Source organism: Chiloscyllium plagiosum, unplaced genomic scaffold, assembly GCF_037043375.1.
Source record: "Chiloscyllium plagiosum isolate Xiang-an unplaced genomic scaffold, Cpla_swu_hap1 HiC_scaffold_3, whole genome shotgun sequence".
NCBI lineage: Eukaryota > Metazoa > Chordata > Chondrichthyes > Orectolobiformes > Hemiscylliidae > Chiloscyllium > Chiloscyllium plagiosum.
The window spans coordinates 51,570,215-51,597,218 of NW_028270141.1; the positions used below are offsets into that span (position 1 = coordinate 51,570,215).

General features: G+C 40.3%; 1 long non-coding RNA gene across 1 annotated transcript in view; it reads right to left on the minus strand.

The window, feature by feature from the left end:
• Nucleotides 1-27,004, minus strand: part of LOC122543172 (uncharacterized) — a 139,901-nt gene that overhangs the window by 8,346 nt on the left and 104,551 nt on the right. The window contains exon 3 of the long non-coding RNA XR_015751806.1: nucleotides 1,920-1,993. This is a non-coding gene — a long non-coding RNA (uncharacterized LOC122543172). The remainder of the gene's footprint in view (nucleotides 1-1,919; nucleotides 1,994-27,004) is intronic.

The following is a 27,004-nucleotide window of genomic DNA, read 5'->3' on the forward strand; positions in this document are numbered from 1 at the left end:
TAAGAGCAAAAGGGTTACTATGGAGAGAAGGCTAGAGGTTGGCAAACATAGTGCCACTGTTTAAGAAGGGTGGTAAGGACCAAGCCAGGGAACTATAGATCAGTGAGCCTGACATCGGTGGTGGGCAAGCTGTTGGAGGGAATCCTGAGGGACAGGATGTACTTTTATTTGGAAAGACAAGGACTGATTAAGGATAGTCAACATGGCTTTGTGCTTGGGAAATCACATCTCACAAACTTGATTGAGTTTTTTTGAAGAGGTAACAAAGAGGATTGATAACGGCAGAGCGATGGAGGTGATATATATGGACTTCAGTAAGGCGTTTGACAAGGTTCCACATGGAAGACTGGTTAGCAAGGTTAGATCTCATGGAATACAGGGAGAACTAGCCATTTGGATACAGAACTGGCTCAAAGGTAGAAGACAGAGAGTGGTGGTGGAGGGTTGTTTTTCAGACTGGAGGCCTGTGACCAGTGGAATACCACAAGGATCGGTGCAGGGTCTAATACTTTTTGTCATTTATATAAATGATTTGGACATGAGTTTCAGAATTATCGTTAATACATTTGCAGATGTCACCAAAATTGGAGGTGTAGTGGACAGTAAAGAGGGCTACTTCAGATTAAAACAGGATCTTGACCAGATGGGTCAACGGGCTGAGAAGTTGCAGATGGAGTTTAATTCAGATGAATGTGAGGTGCTGCATTTTGGGAAAGCAAATCTTAGCAGGACTTATACACTTAATGGTAAAAGCCTAAGGAGTATTGCTGAACAAAGAGACCTTGGAGTACAGATTCATAGCTCCTTGTAAGTAGAGTTGCATGTAGATAGAATAGTGAAGAAGGTATTTGGTATTCTTTCCTTTATTGGTCAGAGTATTGAGTACGGGATTTGGGAGGTCATGTTGCGGCTGTACAGGACATTGGTTAGGCCACTATTGGAATATTTTGTGCAATTCTGGTCTCCTTCCTATCAGAAAGATGTGTGAAACTTGAATGGATTTAGAAATGATTTACAAGTATGGTGCCAGGTTTGGAGGATTTGAGCTGTAGGGAGAGGTTGAATAGGCTGGGATTGTTTTCCCTGGAGCATCAGAGGCTGAGGGGTGACCTTATAGAGGTTTATAAAATAATGAGGGGCATGGATAGGATAAATAGACAAAGACTCTTCCCGGAGTGGGGGAGTCCAGAACTAGAGGGCATAGGTTTAGGGTGAGAGGGGAAAGACATAAACAAGGCCTAAGGGGTAGCTTTTTCATGCAGAGGGTGGTGCATATATGGAATGAGCTGCCAGAGGAAGTGATGGTGGCTAATATGATCGCAATATTTGAAAGGCATCTGGACCGGTATATGAATATGAGGTGCCTTCCTCAACCAATTGTTGGAGATGCCGTCATTTTTATAATAATGGACACCTGCCCCTTGACATGGGATTTGAAGGGATATGGGCTGGGTGCTGGCAGGTGGGACTAGATTGGGTTGGGATATCTTGTCAGCATGGATGAGTTGGACCAAAGTGTCTGTTTCCATGCTGCACATCTCTATGACTCTATGACTCTAACTTCACAAAACCTTCTCACTCACAATAGTATGAAACTTCGAAATTCTCTGCTCCAGAGGGTTGATGACAATAGTGAAGTGAGATTGATAAAAGCTTGGGTGGTGTATCAAGGGCTGTGGGAAATTGTGTGGCAAAATGAGGTAGGTGTTGAAGTTTAGACATTTTAGTACAGAGATTGGATACATAAGTCACGTGGTCAACAATTGCTTTTATTTATTTTGCTTTACTAGCAGAAGAACTAAGGAGGATAAAACTGATTATTTGATAAAATTGATCTAGGCTGAGGGTCATAACTTGGAAGGGTGTCCATGTTTTTCCATACATAAGGTAGGTATAGCCAGGAATGTCTAACTACTTACCGCTAATGAGGAAATGCGGATGTTTGGAGGATCGGTCCCCTTCTAGCATCCATGCTACTCGTGTCATGAGGACACTAAAAGACCAGATACAGACATTAAATTTGTTATTTATACAGTGCCAACACATGTAGAAAGTATATGTGGAACATAACAAGTCACCCCAGTAATCTCTGTAGCACCCCACATGACACGTTGCCCTTCTCCTGCAATCCTCTGGAAAGGGAACCTCCTCTCTCTCACCCCAACATGAAATGCTAATTTACCATCAAAGATAGGGAGAGGCAATGGCCTATTGATATTATCATTGGACTGTTAATCCCAGAAATTCAGGTAATGTTCCAGGATCCCGGTTTAGATCCTACCTCATCAGACAGTGGAAAATAAATTCCATGAAAATTTGGAATCAAGTCAAATGATAACCATGAATCAATTGTTGATTATTGGAAAACCCATCTGACTCACAAATGTCCTTAAGGATACAAAACTACCATCCCTACTTGGTCTAGTCTATAGGCAACTCTAGACCTACAGCAACATGATTGATTCTTAATTGCCCTCTTGTCAACTAAGGGTGGGCAATAAATGCTGGCCTATCCAGTGATATTCTCATGCCATGAATGAATAATAATAAAAAAGGCATAACTTAGCCCCAGGTACCACTCCTTTGGCTATTCTTTGACATTTTGCTTGCCTTTGGTGCGATGAAAGGTTTTGGCACAATCAACTGATATCTCCTTCAGGAGATTCAACACTCTCAATGATGGCTGCCCTGGGATGTGTAAGTCAACACCACACTTTGACCAACTATCTCAATTTCCACTCTCTCTGGCAGTGATTGGACAGGCCTGCCATCTATCAATTGGCAGCTCACATTGCTGTGACAAACCTTCACCCCACCCAGAAGCAGATTTCTAATTGGAAGACAAGCCTTGCTACTTATTTCCACCACAGTATCTTTGCTCAGTTTCACTTTTGTCCCATTGATGCTGGACTTTTTCCACTGCACAATTCAACCACATTGTTTTTTAATCAAGGTTCGGAGATGCCGGTGTTGGACTGGGGTGTACAAAGTTAAAAATCACACAACACCAGGTTATAGTCCAACAGGTTTAATTGGAAGCACACTAGCTTTCGGAGCGACGCTCCTTCATCAGGTAATTGTGGAGGGCTCGATCGTAACACAGAATTTATAGCAAAAATTTGCAGTGTGATGTAACTGAAATTATACATTGAAGAATTGATTGTCTGTTAAACCTTTCATCTGTTAGAATACAGTGATAGTTTCACCTCTTTTGTGTGTAAATCACAAAACCCTTTTTTTTTAAAGTTGCATTCTCGGGTTAGCTGTTAACAATGGTGATAGCTAGACAATATGTTGAAGGTGTTAGCCCCCTATGTTCTCTGTCTATGACCTAATGTTTAGATTGATTCCAATCTAAAAAGTGAAATAACAGAGTTTTACATAAATTCATGCTGTTTTTGAGCTCGGAGTTCGACATGAATCTATGTGGTTTTTGAGCAAAGTGCAATGTAACTTTGTACCAAAAAAATTCACCACACACAATATATATGTGTGCATGTGGGTCTTTGTCTGTCTTTGTGTGTGGGTACCGTTGTTACGCGTGGGAACACCTCCCACCGTGTACATGGCAGGTACTCATGTGACTCAGCCAACATTGTCTATCTTATACGTTGCAGGCAGGGATGCCCGGAGGCATGATACATTGGGGAAACTGAGCAAAGGCTACGACAATGGATGAATGGGCACCGCACAACAATCAACAGACAGGAGGGTTCCCTCCCAGTTGGGGAACACTTCATTGGTCCAGGACATTCAGCCTCGGACCTTCGGGTGACCCACATGCACACATATATATTGTGTGTGGTGAATTTTTTTGGTACAAAGTTACATTGCACTTTGCTCAAAAACCACATAGATTCATGTCGAACTCTGAGCTCAAAAACTGCATGAATTTATGTAACACTCTGTTATTTCACTTTTTAGATTGGAATCAATCTAAACATCAGGTCATAGACAGAGAACACAGGGGGCTAACACCTTCAACACATTGTCTAGCTATCACCATTGTTAACAGCTAACTCGAGAATACAACTTTTAAAAAAAAGGGTTTTGTGATTTACACATGAAAGAGGTGAAACTATCACTGTATTCTAACAGATGAAAGGTTTAACAGACAATCAATTCTTCAATGTATAATTTCAGTTACATCACACTGCAAACTTTTGCTATAAATTCTGTGTTACGAACGAGCCCTCCACAATCACCTGATGAAGGAGCGTCGCTCCGAAAGCTAGTGTGCTTCCAATTAAACCTGTTGGACTATAATCTGGTGTTGTGTGATTTTTAACTTTTTTAATCAAAATAGGTATGTTTGCACTAATTGATAACTTGCTAACTACAGGAAGCTGGACATGTCCAATGAGTTACTCAGGCTGAAGAGATAGCAATTGTGCTGCATATCACTCGAACGACAACAGTCTATGACAGAATTACAGTTCTTTTTTTTTAATAGACAAATTGGTTTTTAATGCAAAACAATGGAAAATAATCCAAATGTGGTGCTTCAAAATTCAGTTTTCAAATTATTTTAAACCATATCATTTTTGAAAAAGAAAGAAAAGATTTGTGTATTCTGTGGACATGTCTTTCAGCTTTTCAGCTATTTTAGAGTCTGGCATATATGTTTTGGCACTTGGCAGCTGATGATTTGAACAGCTTGAAGAAAAGGAGATTTTGCTTTGAATTGCTAGGAAGGCTTAAAGACACAAATATCCTGGAGAAAACATTGATTTATGTAAATGTTTGCTTCTGACATAAATGGAGTGATAACCCACATTTAATTTCTGCAGTGAACAAATTTCTAAAAGGTTCCAGTTTTGTCGTTGAGTAGTCCTAAGACAAGTGGCTCTTTAAAAAGTTCTTTGTGGGATGTAAGCATCACTGGCTAGCCTAGCAGTTTCTACATATTCTTAATTACCTTGGAGAAATTAAAAAGTCCATTTGCAGGAATTCCATTGAATATTATCAGGGGAAGTAAAGTCTTTATTCAAATTTATTGGACTCTTTATAAGTACGGTTGTTACTTTGAAATGTTAAAGCATGACCAGAGTTGAATTGTATATTGTGACTGCTATTAAACGGGAATAAAAAAATGAAGCTCTCTTACATTTTGAGCTTATGGAGTTTCTGACTAATACAAAATTACAGCTGCAAGTTTTCAATTAATAATCCTTTGAACCAGATGTAAATATATTTAACTGTGAAAGTAAATCAATATGAAGGCAGACTTTACTAATTTGAATTGCCTGCACAAAGTGCATTTATTTGAAGTTGGCATCAGGAATTCAGACACAGGGATTAGTTATTTAATTTAAATTTTGCAGTAACTGTGCAAGATTAAATTTCTGAAGGACAATTTCAAGACTGGATGCACAAGTCTCCAGAATAAAAGCAAGGCTCCAATTGAAATCAATGCTAGAAAAATAGCTGTACAGCAAGACTTAAACCATCAACCAAGCTCTTAGTCATGAACATTCCTGTATAATTGAGCCATAAAACTATTTGCTAAGTCATAATCCATGAAGCAATTAAAATCACTAAAGTTCTGAAGTTTTGACTCCAGAAAAAATATGTATATACGCAATATTCCCTAACACAATATCAAAAATGTTGGTGTTCCCATTTAGGGATAGCAGTTTAAAAAGCGTAAACATGCATCATTTCCCTATTTCTGTGGAACAACCTTTTGAGAAATTAACAAAGAGATGCATGTCATAAAATGTCAGGCACAATGTCTGCCACCTCTGTGAAAGCCATGCCCCGGTAATTTAATGATAGAAGCCTTCAACTTTTGTGTGAAGATCCTCTGGCCAAAACTTTGAACAAATGTCATTTGGATTTGCCCATGAAATGTAGACAATGTCACTGAAATTATGATATTAAAAAGTTTTGTACTACTCACAAATTTATCTTGAACTCAATATACCAGCAGAGACAGAGACTGATGGCCTTTTTTGGTAGATGCAGTTTTCTTTGATCATCACAGTTTCAAGTTTGAGATGGCACAGATTCAAGGTGATTTTCAAAAATGTAAATGTGATGCAACAAGAAAATTTTTCATATAGTGAGCGGTTTGAGTCTGAAATGCACTGTCTAGAAGTATAGTGGAAGTAGATTCAACCAAGGCATTCAATAGGACATTGAAAAATCATTTAGAAATGGTGTGCAGGATTACAGGTAAAAGGCGGGAAAACAGGTCAGTATTGATTGATTGAATAGCCTTCTTCTAGAGCATAACAATTCTTTGATTTTGTGATTCTTTATTATCTCCTTTTAGCAAATTTGATTAAAAATAGGTTTACAAATGATTTGAAAGGACACTACATTCTGGACAGAAAACAAGTTAGGAAGTCAAATTAAATGCTTAGAACAGCATATTAAAGCAAAGGCATAATTATTACTTATCTACCAGATCAAGAAAAGAAAGAATGAAGCCAGTTTCATTCCTATCACCGATATGCAAGGGAGCCCTCAGCTTAAACCAAAGATTTAAATGGATTCTCATTACAGAAAAGATCACCTTGACTTGACACTTCAATGTAAGTGGGTTGAAGGGAAGATTTTGTATGAAGCATTGATTTTAAAAGTTTTAATGTTCGAGACTTTATTAAGCTCCACTTGACCTGACAATGCCATAGGGACCTTGCTGGGAAAAAGGCAGAACACCTTAGGATCTTGTGCAATGAAGACCTATAACCCACCAGTCACCCAATAGTCTTATTAACAGTATCCATCTTATTAATGTAACTTCCACCTAATTGTCATCATATGATAAATTATACATGAAGACAAGAGTTTCTTCTCATTAATTCTCTCTAGTGGTTTTCCTCTATCGCCATAAAACAACTAGTCTCTTCGAGGAACAGAGGAACACGAGAAGGCCATTCAGCCTGACAAGCTTGTTCCACCTTCAATAAGATCATGGTTGATCTGTGGTTTAACTCTGTATACCTGCCTTTGGTCAATATCCCTCAATACCTTTGCTAAACAAAAAAAAGTACCAGGTTTAAAACTAATAACCAATCTAGTATAACCTGAATAACAACTATGATTCAGAGATGCCATTGTTGGACTGGGGTGTACAAAGTTAAAAATCACACAACACCAGGTTATAGTCCAACAGGTTTAATTGGAAGCACACTAGCTTTCGGAGCGACGCTCCTTCATCAGGTGATTGTCCACAATTAAACCTGTTGGACTATAACCTGGTGTTGTGTGATTTTTAACTGAATAACAACAGCAGCCAAGCAGACTACGCAGAGACAACCTGCTGTCAGTTCACTGCTCCTGTTGCCTCTCTGTGTTGCTCTCTCTGCCAAAACACTCTGATTCCTCTGAAATTACCTCCAGAGAGCCAGGTTCGATCGTTCCGAACGCTGACAAGGGAGGGTTTGTGAATCATAAAACTAGGGCTGTAGACAGTGGTTGGGGAGGGGACGATTGTTCAGTTATAGGGGAAATTAGAAAACCCGAATTAAAGGAGGAGGTAAGAGTGCAGAACTCAGGAGAGGTTATTAAAATGTCCAGCGAAGACACAAATAGGACAGAATGTTTGGAAAGTGTTCGCAATCTAACTTCAAGCACACTGGACAAACAAACGACAATAAGAGGATGGTTCAGACAGGACTGAAGGTGTTATATCTGAATGCATGCAATATGAGGAATGAAGTAAATGAGCTTGTGGTGCAGATCAAAATTGGCAAGTATGACATGGTGGGCATCACGGAGATGTGGCTGCAAGGGAATCAGGATTAGGAGCTGAATATTTAAGGATATTTATCCTATTGAAAAGGTAGGCAGATGGGCAGAGGGGGTGGGATTGCCTTATTAGTAAGAAATGAAATTAAATCAATAATAAGAAATGAACTAGAGTCAGATGGGGCAGAATCCGTATGGGTAGAATTAAGGAACCGAAAAGGTAATGAAGCCATAGGTAGAGTTATGTACCGGCCTCCAAACAATAGTCAGGAGCTGAGGTGCAAAATACACTAGGAGACAGAAAAGATGTGTAAGAAAGGCAAAGTTACAGTGATCGTGGGGATTTCAATATGCAGGTGGATTGGGGAAATCAGATCGGCAGTGGATTGCAAGAAAAGGAATTTGTGGAATGTCAATGAGATGGCTTCTTGGAAGAGCTTATGGTGGAGCCCATGAGGGAACAGGCAATACTGGATTTAGTGTTGTGCAATGAGGCAGACTTCATAAAGGAGCTTAACATGAGGAAACCTTTTGGAGGCAGTGATCATAATATGATTGAATTTACTCTGCAATTTGAGAGGGAAAAGATAGTATCAGAGGTAATGGTATTACAGCTGAATAAAAACAACTACAAAGGCATGAGGGAGGAGCTGGATAGATTTAACTGGGAGATGAGCCTAGCAGGAAAGACAGTGGAACAGCAATATCAGGAGTTTCTGGGAGTAATTCAGGAAACACAGCAGAGATTCATTCTGAAGAAAAAGAAGCATGATACAGGGAGGATGAAGCAATCATGGCATTGCATAAAAACAAAAGAGAAAGCATATGATGTGCCGAAAAGCAGTTGAAAACCAGAAGATTGGGAAGCCTACAAAGACCAACAGAGTGTAACAAAAAGAGAAATAAGGAGGGAGAAGATTAAATATGGGGGTAAGCTAGCCAATAATAGAAAAGAAGACTGTAAGAGTTTCTTCAGATATATAAAGGGCAAAAGAGAGGCAAAAGTGAATATTGGGCTACAGTAAAATGGCACTGGAGAGATAGCAGTGGTGAACAAAGAAATGGCTGAGGAACTGAATAATTACTTTGCATCAGTCTTCACAGCGGAAGACACGAGTAACATTCCAAAAATTCGAGAGAATGAGGGGGCAGAGCTAAGTATGGTGGCCATCACCAAGGAGAAGGTGCTAGAAAAAATGAATTGCCTGAAGGTGGATAAATCACTTGGACCAGATGGACTACACCCCAGAGTCTAAGGTAGCTGAAGAGATAATGGAGGCATTAGTGGTGATCTTTCTCAGAGGAATTGAAAATTGCTAATGTGACACCCCTGTTTAAAAAGGGTGTAAGCTAAATGATGAAAAATTATAGGCCAATTAGTCTAACCTTATTTGTGGGTAAGATCCTGAAATCCATTGTGAAGGATAAGATTTCTGAATACTTGGAAGAGTATGGTAAAACAGGGCAAAGTTAATGTGGTTTCATCAAAGGGAAGTCATGCCTGACCAATCTGCTAGAATTCTTTGAAGTTAGGTTAGACCAAGGAGAGCCAATGGATATTAGCTACCAGGACTTCAAGAAGGCCTTTGACAAGGTGCCACACAGGAGTCTACTGAGTAAGATAAAGGCCCATAGTCTCAGAGGCAAGGTGCTAGCATGGATAGAAACTTGGCTGTCTGGCAGAAAGAAGAGAGTGGGGATAAAAAGATCCTTCTCAGGATAGCAGCTGGTGACAAGTGGTGTTCCAGAAGGCTCAGTGTTGGGATCACAACTTTTCAGTTTATACATGAACGATCTAGATGAAGAAAGTGAGAGCATTCTGGCTAAGTTTGTAGATGATGTAAAGATAGGTGGAGGGACAGGTGGTATTGAGGAGGTGGGGAGGCTGAATAGGATTTGGACAGGTTAGGAGAGTGGGCAAAGTGGCAGATGGAGTACAACATGGGAAATTGTAAGATCATGCACTTTGGTAGGAAGAATAGAGGCATGGACTATTTTCTAAATGGGGAGTGAATTCAGCAAAGAGACTTGGGAGTTCTAATCCAGGATTCTCTCAAGGTAAAGTTGCAAGTTGAGTCAGTAGTTATGAAGGCAAATGTAGTGATGGCATTTGTTTTGAGAGGACTTGAATATAAAAGCAGGGACGTACTTCTGAGGTGCAATAAGGCTCTGGTCAGGCCACATTTAGAGTATTGAGTGCAGTTTGGGGCCTCATATCTCTGGAATGATGTACTTGCCTGGGAGCATGTTCAGAGGAGGTTTACGAGAATGGTCCCAGGAATGAAAAGCTTAACATATGAGGAACGTTTGAAGACTCTGGCTCTATATGCAATGGGGTTTAGAAGGATGGGGGTATCTAATTGAAACTTATAGAACACTGAATGGCCTGGACAGCAAGAATGTTGGGAAGACGTTTCCATTATTAGGAGAGACTAGGACCCAAACGCACAGCCTTAGAATAAAAGGACAACCTTTTACAAAGCAGATAAGGAGAAACATCTACAGCCAGAGAGTGGTGAATCTATGGAATTCATTGCCCCAAAAGTCTGTGGAGGCCAGGTTATTGAGTGTATTTAAGATTGAGATAGATAGGTTCTTGACTGCCAATGGTTGTGGGAAAAAGAAAGGAGAATGGTTTCTCAAAACCAATCAGCCATGATTGAATGGTAGAGCAGGTTTGATGGGTTGAATGGCCTAACCTCTGCTCCTATGTCTTATGATCTGACTGCTGATTGGGGAAGAGAACTCCAAACCTCTACCACCCTTTAGGTGTAGAAATACTTCCTAACGTCTCTCCTGAGCAGTCTGCCCTAACATTTAGGCTATGACTGTAGTTCAAGGCCATATGGAAAGAAGGTTGTGGCACCAACCTACCTTGAAGCACAAGATGGTAGTGGTTGGCAGTTAGGAATACCCATGACTGAGCAGCACAAAATGGCTAGTAGTACCTATGGCTAATGCAGCAGGACATGGCTGACAGTAATTAGACCATGTGGGAAAATAGTCTCTGCAAGTAGAACAGTAGTACACCTATTTAATCAAGGCTGCTTAAATGTGATAGAATGCACAGCTGCAATTGCTTACGTAGATAAGAACATATCACACTAATTAATTGGTTCTCTTGAATTATTTAATCAATCTGTTACAACATTAAGAGTAGGTTTCAATTAAGATGTTCACAAAATCATAAATATAGATTTCAAAGTAGCTATAGATCAGAAAGTTTCAGACTGGAAAAGTGGTCCCTTCTCATCATTAGAGGGAGGAATGAATACAGAGATTAGTAGACACAAGAATGTGGATTGAATGAACAAATTATGACACAATTCTTTAGTTAAACATTAGATGTAACCCCGTAACTTTAATGTAACTAATCAAAAAGCAGTATTCTTTTGTTTTCAAGTAACTAATTAATTGGCTGTTGACACGTTGCAGCTGGCAAACATTACTTGAAGGTGCTGTACCTGAGAGTTAATTACTAAAGGGAAAACCCGGTGCCGCTGACAAGTAGTCATTAAAGGTTGGGGGGTGGGGGCTTATGCATCCTAAGTTTAAAAATTGTATCAATTAAGACAGTATGACGCTTTTGTCTGCCTTACAGCGAAAAGAATCTGAGGCTGTAATGAAGTTGTATGATTGTATTCAATATATTCTATATAGTCTATTCAATAGGCTGGTTAGTCAAGTTGTTAACTTGTCAACTATTTTAGAAGGTGCCCTGAGAGTATTCTCACCAATTGACAGTCTCAGACGTCGTGCGTTGTTGTAATTAGGTTCAGTGCTGCTAAAGCTGACATATTGAATTACATGTTTAAAATTGACTACTTAATTTATTAATTAACTAAGTAAATCAATGATTGGTTTTGAACAATGTTGTTCAGTAACTCAGTCTGCAACCTTTCATATCTTTTAGTTGATCTTGTCCGTAACTTTGATCTTCAACCTTGATTCTGTAACTAATAACTTTGTTGCAAAATCATGAGCAGTTGTCAGACTATGTTCTGTTATTTCGCAATAGAGTTAACAATGTATGGACATTTTAATCAAAAGTTTAATCATAATTGCCTAAAATAAGGGCAATTTACCCAACAAACCATTCACTTCTAGACAAAAACAAAGCAATAAAAACAAATAAGAGAAGGCAAAGCCTGATAGAATTTCTGTTTTGCTGACATTTGATCACTGCGATACCAAAGTCCTGTGTTGATAAAAGTTTACACCCCAAAATCCTACAATGTTTCAATTTCCAAGTGAAAACCCCTATCACATAGAGCCTTTTCCCAGAAGTACAAAATTGCACAAATCCATTTTGTAATGCATGTGAGCAAACGCAGTGAATGATTATGTGGCAAAATAAAAGTTGATATGGCTCTTGGTCCAGTGACACCTCATTTTTAAAACTTCCAGCCTTGGTCTACAGAGAGATTTGAAGCAATCTCTGATCTCCTCTGAGATCTTGGATTCCTACAATTCCTGCTTTTTGTGCATTCCTGATTTCCATGCTCCGTCATTGGTGTTTGAACATTCAGTTGTCTGGGTGTTCGGTTGTAATGATCCCCCAACTAAATCTCTCTGCAGACAAGGCTTTTTAGCACCAAGTAGAAAGGAGGTCAAACACAGTCAGGTGTGAATACTCATGGCTGATTTATTATTTTTCTAACACCTTCTCACCTTTAGCTCATTTTTCTTGAGACAGGACAGGATTGGTAAACAGCAGATAGCTACGTATTGAGACAGAGGCTGGTGAGTGTTTTTGAGCAACTAAGGACTTGCTCAGATGCTGGAGCTAAGCTCCGATGATGAGCTTGAGAATATTTCAGGGAAGTTTCAAGGCTGCGCTGCCTGCCTGGCTACAGGCTGCCTGGAGTTGGGGTCTCCCTTTCAGAATGGTAGACCAGGTTTAACTGTCATTTTTATTTAAAATTAAAGCTACATTTTTATCATTGAATAGAAATGTCCAGGCACACAACACCTGCCTTGGGGGGAAAAAAGTATCCAAAAACACTGTCCTCATTCTGAGAAATAGGGGTTTGCTGGACAGTAGAAATAGATTTTTTTCTCTCTCTCCCCCCACTACCTGAAAAAAGTTGCCTACTGCTTCTCCAGAATTCGAGAATCTCCCAATGATCTGCCAGCTTTGAGAACTTGGCCAGCATCCCTTGATGAATCATAAGCCCACCCTTTAACCTCTAATTGGCCATTTTAGTGAAAATTTTAGGATTAACTTTTCCCCACACAGTGGGACCTCATCATCAGAGTGCAGGCCCAAAGGCAAAAATACTGCCTCATGTCTTTGTCTTTAATCATTCCAGACAACTCTTTCCTGAAGTTTCTGATCACCTGGATTAACCTCATATTTTGAGGTTTAGCATTGTATTTGTGTGGTAATGGCACCTATGAAACCTTGGAATATTTTCACAAAGTTAAATGTGCTATGTAATTGCGAGTGTTCTTTTTATTGTCAAACCTCCTTCAATAACAGGTGATAGGAATGGGCCTTGAGACGGCTGTGATCATTTTACATCAGCATAGAGAAAGAGAGAAATCATTTAAATCAAAGGTTACAAGTCCCTAATTGCATTTTAATATTGCTCATATACTCCATTGTAAAGAACGAACCTGCAAGTTATACATGAGCAGCATCAGAATGGAATTCAGTTCAATTCAATTTAGGACAGTCCTATCTATTTGGTATAGTTGGAGATTTACTGATGAAGGCTGTCCAGCCTGAAAGACAGGGGGAGCAGATCCATGGAACACATTAATCTAAGAGGTTCCCTGCAAACCACTCAGCATCCTGACTTGAAAAAATATCACCATTCCTTCACTGCCACGAGGTTAAAATCCATAACTCTTTCCCTAACAGCACTGTCGATCTACCTATACCCCAAAGGTTATGGACATTCAAGAAGGCAGCTCAACACCACCTCCCACAGGGCAATAGATGTTGGCCTTAACAGTGACATCCTAAGAATAATTAAAAGAAGTGCTGACTGTGATAACAAAGATATTTAAAAAAAACTTGCAGAGAATGAAATATGCACCAGCAACAGTATTTCCTTAAGAATTGTTTCTGTTTTATCAAGGAATTCTCATTCAGTTTGGAAGAAATACAGAAAATATGAGTAATTGGGAAAGGCTTTGTTTAAGAAATTGAATAAGAGTCAGAAAACATGTGGATTTTGGTGTGATTAATTCACTTCTGTTCACAATATTGTAGGCGGCACATTAATTTTATGTTTCCTCTATTTTGAATGATTCCAAATTGCAGTCACTGTTCCCTGCATTGTTCACTGACTGTAGAGTGCTGGCATCATGACTGATAATTCTGTCTCCAAAATAGGACACACATTCTGGCTGCAAGAAGTAACATTTTAAAACTCAATGTGACTTCTGAAACGTAGAGCATATACTGAACATTCAAATTATAGGCCCAATAAAACCATTTCAGAGGGCAGAACAGAATCAATCACATTGCGAGTCTGCAGTCATTTGTAGGCCATCTGGCTAAGCTTGACCGTCAAGGACAGTGATCCAGATGGGTTTTTACAATTGTCATGATCATGGTTGCTGAGCCTCTTTAGATTCCACATTTATTCAATGAACTTAAATCTCACCAGTTGCCATGTTGTGATTTGAACCCATATTCCCTGAAGATTAGCCAACAGATTACTAGTCCAATGTCATAAATTACTGTGCCTTCATCTCCAATTCAAGCTCTCATGTCTGCCACTCTGCTTGCCATCCTCCAAAACTACCGACAGACTGCTCAATTTTAGGTCAACACCCTTTCAACTCTTCCAGTTATGGGCAATAATGGGCAAATATTGTATCAACACACAAACAGAAGCAAATGTACATTAAAAACATATTAAAGGAATTCACACTAGCAGAGCATAGTAGAGTGTTATTGGATGAACAATTCGGAGGTCTGTTTGACTTTGCAGGAGTCATGAGTTCAAGTCCCACCACAGTAGCTGGAGGGTTTGAAATTAAGCTAATGAAATAGCTCTTAAATTATATCTGGTTAATTCCCTGAAGTAAAAACAGAAAATGCTGGAAATACTCAGCATGTTAGGCAGCATCAGTGAAGACAGAAACAACATTAGTATTGCACTTCAATCACTGTTCATCTGAAAAGCAAAAAATGTTATAAAATGTAACAAATATAAAACTAATGAAGGAGGGTCAAAAATTAAAAACTAAAGAGAAGGCCTGTGATAAAACAGAACAATGGAGAGATTAATTGATCAAATGGCATGGTGTGCTTTCCTTTCTTAGTCAGTGCACTGAGTATAGGAGTTGGGAGATCAGGTTGCAGCTTTACAGGATATTGGTTCGGCCACTATTGGAATGCTGCATGCAATTCTGGTCACCCTACCAAAAGAAGGATATTGTGAAATTTGAAAAGTTTCAGAAAAGATTTACAAGGATTTTTCCAGGGTTGGAAGATCTGAGATATCAGGAGAGGCTGAATAGACTGGGACTATTTTCCCTGGAGCATCAGCGGGTGAGGGGTGACCTTATAAGGGTTTATAAGACCATAAGGAGCATGGATAGGGTTAATAACCAAGGTCTTTTTGTTGGGGTGTGGGAGTCCAAAACAAGAGGGCATAGGTTTAAGGTAAGAGGGGAAAGGTTTAAAAGGGATCTAAGGGCCAACCTTTACATGCAGATGGTGGTGTGTGTGTGGAATGAGCAGCTAGAGGAAGTGGCGGAGGCTGGTACAATTATAAGTTTTAAAAGATATCTGTATGGGTGGATGAATGGGAAATGTTTAGAGGGTTAGGGGTCAAAGGCTGGCAAATGGGACTAGATTAATTTAGAATATCATCTGGTTGGCATGGATGAGGTGGACCAAAGGGTTTGTTTCCATGCTGTACATCTCAATAAGCCCCTTGTTTGGTGGTGCAAGGACAAAAGGAATAATGATGGGAGAGAAAAGGAACAAAAGATATACTCAGATGAAGTGTGAGTGGTAGAATGATCAACAGTTGCCATCAAACATGGAAGAACAGAGAAAAATGAGAGGAAAACCAAAAACCTTCACTGATAATAAAACAATCATAGCAGAGATTATAATCTAAAATGGTTGAATCTAATATTGAATGATGATCATCAGTCAAAAATTTTACACAATACCAGGACATAGTCTAACAGGTTCATTTTGAAGCGTTACTTCTTCCTCAGGTGGTTGTGGAGAATAAGATCAAAAGACACAGAATGTATAGTCAAATGAGTACAGTGTCATGAAGATGTGATGATACATTAAACAATTTTAGATCAAGTCTTTCATCTTTTAGAATTCCAGATTCATCAGCCCCCCCACCCCCCCAACATGGTAGAGCAAAACAACACCCAATCAAAACACAATGGCACCCATGCTCTCAAAACCAATCATTCGCAACACTGTCATCAAACTAGCAGATAAAGGAGGACTCATTGTCATTCAGATTCGAACAGATTATTGCAAGGAACTGTACCTGCAACTGAACAACCAGGATTACTACAGGCAATTGCAGTGTGACATGAACCCAAGATCATGTATTTGTATATACTTCTCACATAGGTGACTTCTACTGCCTTCCAAAGCTATACAAAGCCAACATACCAGGAGTTCCTATTACATCAGGCAATGAGACCTTGTGTGAGATCTCTCTGGCTATGTCAAAGGCATCTTGAAACCCATTGTAGAGGGGATCTCCAGCTTCTGTCGCAACACTACAGATTTCTTACAGAAACTCAGCACCCACGGACCAGTCGAATCAGGAACATTCCTCGTTACAATGGATGTTTCAGCACTCTACACCAGCATTCGCCATGACAACAGCATTAGGGCAACAGCCTCAGTACTCAATATCAACAACTGCCAATCTCCCATACCATCTACAACTCATCCGCTTCATCCTTGAACACGTTTTTACCTTTGACAACCAGTTCTTCATCCAGACAAACAAAACGGCCATAGGGACCAAATTTGCACCCCAATATTCCAACATTTTCATGCACAAGTTTGAACAAGACTTCTTTTCTGCACAAGACCTTCAATTAACACTATTCACCAGACATATTGATGACATTTTATTCCACATGGTGAGGATTCACTGAAACAACTACACAGTGATATCCCATCATCAAACTTACCATGGACTACTCTTTTTTTATGTCTCATTCTTGGACACATTCATTATCCATCAATGATGAGAACCTCACTGTACAGCAAACTAACAGAAAACCTCATGATTCTATACTACTCTACCTTCAACCACAAGCATATTAAAACAGCCATCCCCTTTGGACAAGCCCTCTGCATACACAAGACCTGTTTCGATGAGGAGGAATGTGACAGACACTTGAAAATGCTCAATGATGCCCTCATAAGGACAGGTTATCACGCCCAACTCATTGCGCCCCAGTTCCAACATGCCACAGTGAGAAACCATAATGACCTCCTCAGGAGACAGACACAGGCTGCAATAGACAAGGTACCCTTCTTTGTCCAGTGCTCCCCAGGAGCTGAAGGACGACACCATGTTTCTTCACAGCTTGCAACACATTATTGATGAGGATAAGCACCTCGCCAAGATCTTCCCCACACCTCCACTTCTCACCTTTAAACAACCACCAAATCTTAAACAGATCATTGTTCATAGCAAACTGCTCAGCCTTCAGGACAGCACCATAAAACCCTGTCAAGGCAGCTGCTGCAAGACGTGTCAATGTGTCAACATGGATACACTATCACATGTGGGGACACCTCCCACCATGTACGTGGTGAGCACTCATGTGTCTTGGCCAACGTGGTCTATCTCATATGCTGCAGGCAAGGATGCCCTGAGTCTTGATACATTGGCAAGATCGAGCAGATGCTATGACAACGGATGAATGGACACCGCACAATAATCACCAGGCAGGAGTGTTCCCTCCCAGTCGGGGAATACTTCAGCAGCCAGAGCTATTTGGCCTCGGACCTTTCGGTGGCCATCCTCCAAGACAGACTTTGGGACAAGCAACAATGCAGAGTAACTGAGCAGAAGCTGATAGCAAAGTTTGGTACCCATGGGAACAGCCTCAACTGAGACCTTTGGTTCATGTTACACTACAGTTAACTCCATTGCACTACACACACACACACACACACACACACACACACACACACACACAGAATTTGTTTCCACGGAACTACTCAAAACTTGCATGAATATTTGTAAAACTCTTTAAATCCCACTTCAGAAATTGAAGCAGTACAACTCAACATTGGAACACAGACAGACCTGACATCTTAATGCATTGTCTGAGCTGAGATGGCACCTATTGATGGAAAAGCTAGATCTATCTAAAGAATGTAATTTAAAAGAAGTTCTGGGATTTACATATCAAAGATCAGAAACAAACACATCCCATTCAAAAAGATAAAAGACATGACAGAGCCATAGAGTCATAGAGATGTACAGCATGGAAACAAACCCTTCGGTCCAACTCATCCATGCCGACAAGCTATCTCAACCGAATCTAGTCCCACCTCATTTGTGAGACATGATTTCCCACGCACAAAGCCATGTTGACTATCCCTAATCAGTCTTTGTCTTTCCAAATACATGTACGTCCTGTCCCTCAGGATTCCCACCAACAACTTGCCCATCACCGACGTCAGGCTCACTGGTCTATAGTTCCCTGGCTTGTCCTTACCACCCTTCTTAAAGAGTGGCACCACATTAGCCAACCTTCAGTCTCCCTGCACCTCACCTGTGACTTTTGATGATACAAATATCTCAGCAAGAGGCCCAGCAATCACTTCTCTAGCTTCCCACAGAGCTCTAGGGTACACCTGATCAGGTTCCTGGGGATTTATCCACCTTTATGCGCTTCAAACAATCTAGCATTTCCTCCTCTGTAATCTGGACATTTTGCAAGGTGTCACCATCTATTTCCCTACAGTCTATATCTTCCATATCCTTTTCCACAGTAAATACTAATGCAAAATACTCATTTAGTATCTCCCCCATTTTCTGCAGCTCCACACAAAGGCCGCCTTCCCGCTCTTTGAGGGGCCCTAATCTCTCCCTAGTTACCTTTTTGTCCTTCATGTATTTGTAAAAACTCTTTTGGATTCTCCTTAATTCTATTTGCCAAAGCTATCTTATGTCTCCTTTTTGCCCTCCTGATTTCCCTCTTAAGTATACTCCTACTGCCTTTATACTCTTTTAAGGATTCACTCGATCTATCTTGCCTATACCTGACATATGCTTCCTCCTTTTTCTTAACCAAACCCTCAATTTCTTTAGTCATCCAGCATTCCCCATACCCACCAGCCTTTCCTTTCACCCTAACTGGAATATACTTTCTCTGGATTCTCGTTACATCCCTTTACCTGCGAACATCTGTGCCCAATCAGCTTTCGAAAGTTCTTGCCTAATACTGTCAAAATTGGCCTTTCTCCAATATAGAACTTCAACTTTTAGATCTGATCTATCCTTTTCCATCACTATTTTAAATCTAATAGAATTATGGTCGCTGGCCCCAAAGTGCTCCCCCACTGACACCTCAGTCACCTGCCCTGCCTTATTTCCCAAAAGTAAGTCAAGTTTTGCACCAGCTCTAGTAGGTACATCCACATACTGAATCAGAAAATTGTCTTGTACACACTTAACAAATTCCTCTCCATCTAAACCCTTAACACTATGGAAGTCCCAGTCTATGTTTAGAAAGTGAAAATCCCCTACCATAACCACCCTATTTTTCTTACAAATAGTTTGTTTCTCAATTTCCCGCTGACGATTAGGGGGTCTATAATATAATCCCAATAAGGTTATCATCCCTTTCTTATTTCTCAGTTCCACCCAAATAACTTCCCTGGATGTATTTCCAGGAATATCCTCCCTCAGCATAGCTGTAATGCTATCCCTTATCAAAAATGCCACCCCCCCACCTCCTCTCTTGCCTCCCTTTCTATCCTTCCTGTAGCATTTGTATCCTGGAGCATTAAGTTGCCAGTCCTACCCATCCCTGAGCCATGTTTCTGTAATTGCTATGATATTCCAGTCCCATGTTCCATGCCCTGAGTTCAACTGCCTTCCCTGTTAGGCCTCTTGCACTGAAATAAATGCAGTTTAATTTATTAGTCCTACCTTGTCCCTGCCTGCCCTGACTGTTTGACTTGCCTTTGTTCTCAACTGTCCCTGTACAAAGCAGGGTTAACATGAGATGAATACATAGCATTGTGTGAACATTCAATGACATCCAAACACTTATGCATGCTCTGTCTGTTTATCTCTGAGAGGGAATGAGATGAGACAATCTTCTCTGTAATAAGAGCCTCGGAACCTGCCTAAATGAATCGTGAATTTCAAACACAGTTTCTTCTATATCCTATAACAGCCCGAAGGCACTATGTGCCTAAATATCAAGAGTCTAAGTCACCATCATAGCCACAAATAATGATAGAATTGTTCTGCTTTGAGTTTGCATTTGTGACTGAAACGATTGGCAGATTTTAGCTAAGACAGTTATGTAAGGCAGAGAGAACCTGATAAGGTTAACTGATAGCACTAGCAAAGCTCCAACTATCTGGATATAAAGGACTATTTTTGGAAGGAGCTAAATATTTCTATCTCAAGTATTTTCCATTCTTTCACCAGAATTGGGTGCTGAGTCCTTCTAGGAGAAAGTGAGGACTGCAGATGCTGGAGATCAGAGCTGAAAATGTGTTGCTAGAAAAGCGCAGCAGGTCAGGCAGCATCCAAGGAGCATGAGAATCGACGTTTCGGGCATGAGCCGAGTCCTTCTGACTGAATCTGAAGCTATAAAGCTCTGACTCCTTGTTATTAAGCTATGTTCCATTCACTATAAAAAAAACCCAACATATTAAGAGAAATGAAAGGCTGTTAAATTCTGCAATTTTCTCCTACCATTGTTTTTAAAGAGGTGATGATAACAGCTACTCAACATAAGACTAGATACTGCTGGAGGTTTCTCATTATGTCTTCACATTCAAGTAAAGAAAACTATAACAAACATAAACTATATCCAAATTGCTTCAAACTTATTCAGTTAGAAACTGATCAGATGTCTTTTTTCCACAAGTCAATTTAATAGTCTAACACCACCCAATATTTATTATTATAACTTCCTGAACAATCACCTTATCACACAATGCTATCAACTTTTATGCAATATATTAAGAAGTAATCTGTTAAAATAACACCTCGTATTTCTGTAAATGGTCTTAGCATAGCACACCAGCTCCAAGGCACTTTGTCGGAATAACCTCAGTCAAAATTGACATTGTGACGCACAAGGAGATAGAGGGCAGGTGACTAAAGGCTTGCTATGGGGTTCCCAAGTGGGAATTAAGATTCAAGTAAGGTTGCAAACAAACTTTGGGGTTGAGCTCTGACGTAACAATGGTCATCACAAAGCTACCTCCAATCCTGATCACTAGTCTTTTCACCCCATTATATGCTCTGATGGGTTTTCTTCTCCACCCTGCTGCTGTTCTTACAGTTCTCACCAAGAGAACTCAGCATTTTTCAATTCTCAAAATAGGGTCAAAGTGGGAAAAATAAGACGTTTCATAAAAGGAGGGGAAAGAAGTGAAGTAATTTAGGGAGAACATTTCAGAGCTCAACCAGTCTGATGTATCTGATCCCTTCCAACTGAACACCCACATCACCCAGCCCCCATAAATGAAAATGATGAATCTCCATTGTCTTCAGCAACATATAAAATAGTTGACCATTCATTTCTTTGCAGCCACAGCTCAGGGATGCCATCATATTACCTACTTAAACTCAAGGAGTAAACGGAGGTCAAGCTTTTAGGTAGAGAAAGAACATATAAAACCTGGTGCAATGATTGTGTGAAAAGATGGTGTTTGTCACTCTTGAGAAAAGGAGAAGGACAGGTTGGATATGTAAGGAAGCATCCAAAATCTTCTGTGAAGGGTGAGGGAAAGGAAGACGACAGATGGAGACCGTCAGAGGAAAGCCTAAAAAAAAAGTATTGTTGCAGTTATAGACATGTATCATTATTTGTTGTACCCAATTCTGGCCACCTGATTATCCCAAGTTGTCATGCTCTACTACTCATGGCCCTTTAAATGCAACTGCTTACTTTGATCAATGTGAACTAATCAAGACTACTTCTAAAGCACAGTTCTTCACTGATTCTCCCATTGCCACATTCTTTTGTTTGTTACATTTCCAATAGGAATTGGACATGCTTGTCAAGTCATTAACAGTTTTATGAGAAACCACCGGGAGAGACATGTGTTCATTTTTTTACACAGATTGTGATTGCTGATAAAGATGAAGGAGATAAAGATGTAGGTAAATGTTGCCAAGCTGCTTTTCAATCAGAAACCATTCAATGGAATCACACAGGCTTTGCGGATATCCTTAAGCAACAAAATACATTTTGCAGCAGGATCAAAACACAACAGACAACTTTTATGCATTCTTGCACAAAGGATGATGCAAGTTAAGAAATGTTTACCAATCTCATAGCACAAATGTGTCTAATTTTACATGATTGTATCTTGCTTTAGAATTTTGTGGTAGAACAGCTGGCTAAGAGTAACACTTAGTCGGATATGAAGCTACACTGACCTGGTAAAACTCATGTTGCATCCTGGATCTAAGTGTAGTCAAATGGTATACCTTCAGGGTATGACACAAGTTTTATTATTGCAGATGAATGCAGTTACAGCTTCCCTCTTTCCAAACAAAAATGCTGTTGACTGCTCAATTGAATAGCCTGTATAAGAGCTAACAACCCAAATCTAATAGTTAGTGTAATTGCTCTACAGCATGGGCACTCAATTAACAGAAAATCAGCTTGCACCATAAACTATACTGTGAAAAACAGAATAAGAGTTTGCTTTTATTGCCAACAGATGCTGTGGTCTGATCTTGGCTTGTTTGGCATTGCATATACATGAGAAAGGTATGGTGTTTGTGCCAGAAAACTTGAAAGTCCTCACCATATGTTGCCATTTTGACCATAGAACATTTAGATTTGTTCAGCAAGGATGCCCATCTAGAATTACTGTGCAGCTTGACTTCCCGTTGGTTAGGGAGAAATCCATAACTGGTTGCAGCTGAGGATTGGTATCAGGAAAGCTTAAATACAAGTGCATAACAATCTTATCTGGTCAAACTGGAAATTAGTCATAAACAAATCAGAAGATTGAAAACACATAAGTCAGGAGTCCATTATCTGTTCTAAGCACAAGGGAAATAATTATACTGCTGTATGTAGCATGGTTGTCATGGCAAGTTTCCTTGACAAACCCTGTTTCACTGGTTTACAAATGAGATGAAATAATGGAACATCATTGTCACTTAAGTATAATGTAATTCTGAGAAGAATATGGCAGAATTATTACAAATCTTCTCCCAACCACTTGGAACACACATGATCATATTTATTTCCTCAGTGGGTAATTGGAAGGAAACACAAGATTGCCCACAGTTACAATAGGAAGATGTTTTGTGCAGATTTGTCAGCAGTGCTCAGAGATGTTACAGAGAATTGAACAGTTTGGATGGAACAGCTAATGAGCAGTGAAAACATGAATCAAAACATTCCTCTCACCACGATATGAATTGTGACTCATCATAGTCTAATGCTGAAGGGTGAACACACACAATGATCCTGTGAAATGGCTGAGCAAGCCACACAGTTCAAGAACAATTAGGGATAGGCAACAAAGAATGTTGCCTTGACAACACTCACATCTTATAAAAAAATGTAAAACGGGTAAACACAAACCATGGCCCAAAACAACAGTTTCAGAAAACACATCAGTATTGCTGTATAGACTATTGAGATAAAGTGGTAGTGTCCTTACCTCTGAGCTAGGAGGCTCGAGTTCAAGACCCACTTGCTCTACATGTGTAATAACATCACTGAGCAAATTGTTTAAGAAATTCTCTTGTGGTGCAATGCTGATGTCCCTACCTCTGAGCCAGGATGCCCAGGCTCAAGTCTCAACTGCACCACAGGTGTGTAATAACTTTGCTGAACAGACAGATCAGAAAATGACTTGTGGCACAATGGTTGCCCCTTATCTCTGAACTAGAAAGTTTGGTTCAAGTCCCACCTGCTCTAAGTAATGTAATTAAGTCTCTGAATAGGTTGACAAGAAAATATTTTGAGAAGAGTTGCGCTATTTTGAAAATCCTGAATGCCTGTCTCTTTTCCACTGCTACCCTCATGCTTGAGTGTCTGTGGTGAGAGAACATGGTATCCGCCAAAACTCTCAAAGCTTTTAGAGAGCGCTAAGCACTGTATCGGCTGGGTTGCACCATCTCCTTCTTTACCACATTATTTTGATCTACTCTCTTTCCTGATCCTTTCTTCATTTTTCTTATTGTTGCACTTGAGTGGGCATTGTTCATTAGTTGTTACTTGTCTGGCTGTTTAATGGAGAAATTTCATGATATGTTCACAAACAAAAAGGACCTGAGTTATTCCCCAATGGGGTGTTGGCTTCTGGACAGGAAAATGAGGAAACTGGTGTTTATGCTAAACCACACTTGTAAAATACACCTGTAAACCTCAAAGTCTTCAGTTACCCAATTCAACGTATGGATATTGTGCATTAAACAACACAAATTAAGAGGTTAATACAAAGAACAAAAAACAAAGAACATTACAGCACAGGAAGAGGCCCTTTGTCCCTCCAAGCCTACGCTGATCCAGATCCTCTATCTAAACCTGTTGCCTATTTTCTAAGGATCTATATCCCTCTGCTCCCTGCCCATTCATATATCTGTCTAGATACATCTTAAGTGATGCTATCATACCTACCTCTACCACCTCCACTGGCAATGCGCTCCAGGCACCCACCATCATCTGTGTAAAGAACTTTCCATGCATATTTCCCTTAAACTTTTCCCCTCTCACCTTGGACTCATGACTTCTAGTAATTGAGTCCCCCACTCTGGGAAAAAGCTTCTTGCTTTCACCCTGTCTAAACCTCTCATCATTTTGTAAACCTCAATCAGGTCTCCCCTCAACCTCCATCGTTCTAATGAAAGTAATTCTAATCTACTCAACTTCTCTTCATTGCTAGCATCCTTCATACCAGACAACATCCTAGTGAACCTCCTCTGCACCCTCTTCAGAGCATCCACATCCTTCTGGTAATGTGGCGACCAGAAGTTTACGCAGTATTCCAAATGTGCCTGAACCAAAGTCCTATAGAACTGTAACATAACCTGCCAACTCTTGTCCTCAATACCCCGGTCAATGAAGGAAAGAATGCCATGTGCCTTCTTGACCACTCTATCAGCCTGTGTTGCCACCTTCAGGATACAATGGACCTGAACACCCAGATCTCTCTGTACATAAACTTTCCCCATGACTTTTCCATTTACCATATAGTTCGCTCTAGAACTGGATCTTTCAAAATGCATTACCTCGCATTTGCCTGGATTGAACTCTATCTGACATCTCTCTGACCACCTCTCCAAACTATCTATATTCTGCTGCATTCTCTGACAGGCCCCTTCACTATGTGCTATACCACCAATTTTAGTGTCATCCGCAGACTTGCTAATCAGACCACCTGTAACTTTCTCCAGATCATTTATGCATATAACAAACAACAGTGGTTCCAGCGCAAATCCCTATACAACACCACTGGTCACAGTTCTCCATTTTAAGACATTCCCTTCCATTCCCATTCTCTGTCTCCTGTTCCCCAGCCAGTTCTTTATCCATCTAACTAGTACACCCTGGACCACATGAGACTTCACTTTCTCCATCAGCCTACCATGGAGAACCTTATCAAATGCCTTACCGAAGTCCATTTATATGACATCCACAGCCCTTCCCTCATCAATCAACTTTGTCACTTCCACAAAGGATTCTATTAAGTTGGTAAGACAGGACCTTCCCTGCACAAAACCATGCTTCCTATCACTGATAAGCCCATTTTCTTCCAAATGTAAATAGATCCTATCCCTCAGTATCTTCTCCAGCAGCTTCCCTACCACTGACATCAGGTTGACCAGTCCATAATTACCTGCATTATCCCTGCTAACCTTAAACAAAGGGACAACATTAGCAATTCTCCAGTTATCCAGGACCTCACCCGTGTTCAAGGATGCTGCAAAGATACCTGTTAAGGCCCCAGTTATTTTGTCTCTCACTTCCCTCACTAACCTGGGATAGATCCCATCCAGACCTGGAAACTTGTCCACCTTAATGCCTTTTAGAATACCTAACACTTCCTCCCTCCTTATGCCAACTTGACCTAGAGTAATCAAACATCTATCCCTAGCCTCAACATCCGTCATGTCCCTCTCCTCGGTGAATACCGACACAAAATACTCATTAAGAATCTCACCCATTTGCTCTGACTCCACGCATAACTTTCCTCCTTTGTCCTTGAGTGGGCCAACCCTTTCTCTAGTTACCGGCTTGCTCCTTATATACGAATGATTGGCTTTGGGATGCTCCTTAACCTTGTTTGCTAAAGATATTCCATGACTCCTTTTAGCCCTCAATTCCTCATGTCAGATGGGTCCTACTTTCTCGATATTCTTCCAAAGCTTTGTCTGTTTTCAGCTGCCTAGACCTTATGTATGCTTCCTTTTTCCTCTTAGCTAGTCTCACAATTTCACCTGTCATCCATGGCTCCTTAGTCTTGCCATTACTATCCTTCATTTTCACAGGGACAAGTCTGTCCTGCGCTCTAATCAATCTCTCTTTAAAATTGTCCCACATTTCAAATGTGGATTTACCCTAAAGCAGCTGCTCTAATCCACATTTCCCAGTTTCTGCCGAATTTTGCTATAGATGGCCTTACCCCAATTTAGCACTCTTCCTTTTGTACCACTCTCATCTTTGTCCATGTGTATTTTAAAACTTAAGGAATTGTGATCACTATTCCCAAAGTAATTCCCTACTGAAACTTCAGCCACCTGGTCAGGTTCATTCCCCAACACCAGGTCCAGTATGGCCCCTTCCTGACTATTTACATACTGCTCTATAAAATCCTCCTCTATGCTCCTTATAAATTCTGCTCCATCTAAACCTATAACACTCGTGAATCTGAGTTAATGTTGGGAATCTTAAAATTTCCTATCACTGCCACTCTGTTGCTCCTACATCTTTCCATAATCTGTCTACATATTTGTACCTCTATCTCACTCGCTGTTGGGAGGCCTGTAGCACACCCCCAACATTGTTACCTTACCCTTGCTATTTCTAAGCTCTGTCCATATTTCCTCACTGCTGGAGTCCTCCATAGTGCCCTCCTTCAGCACAGCTGTGATATCCTCTCTGACCATAATGC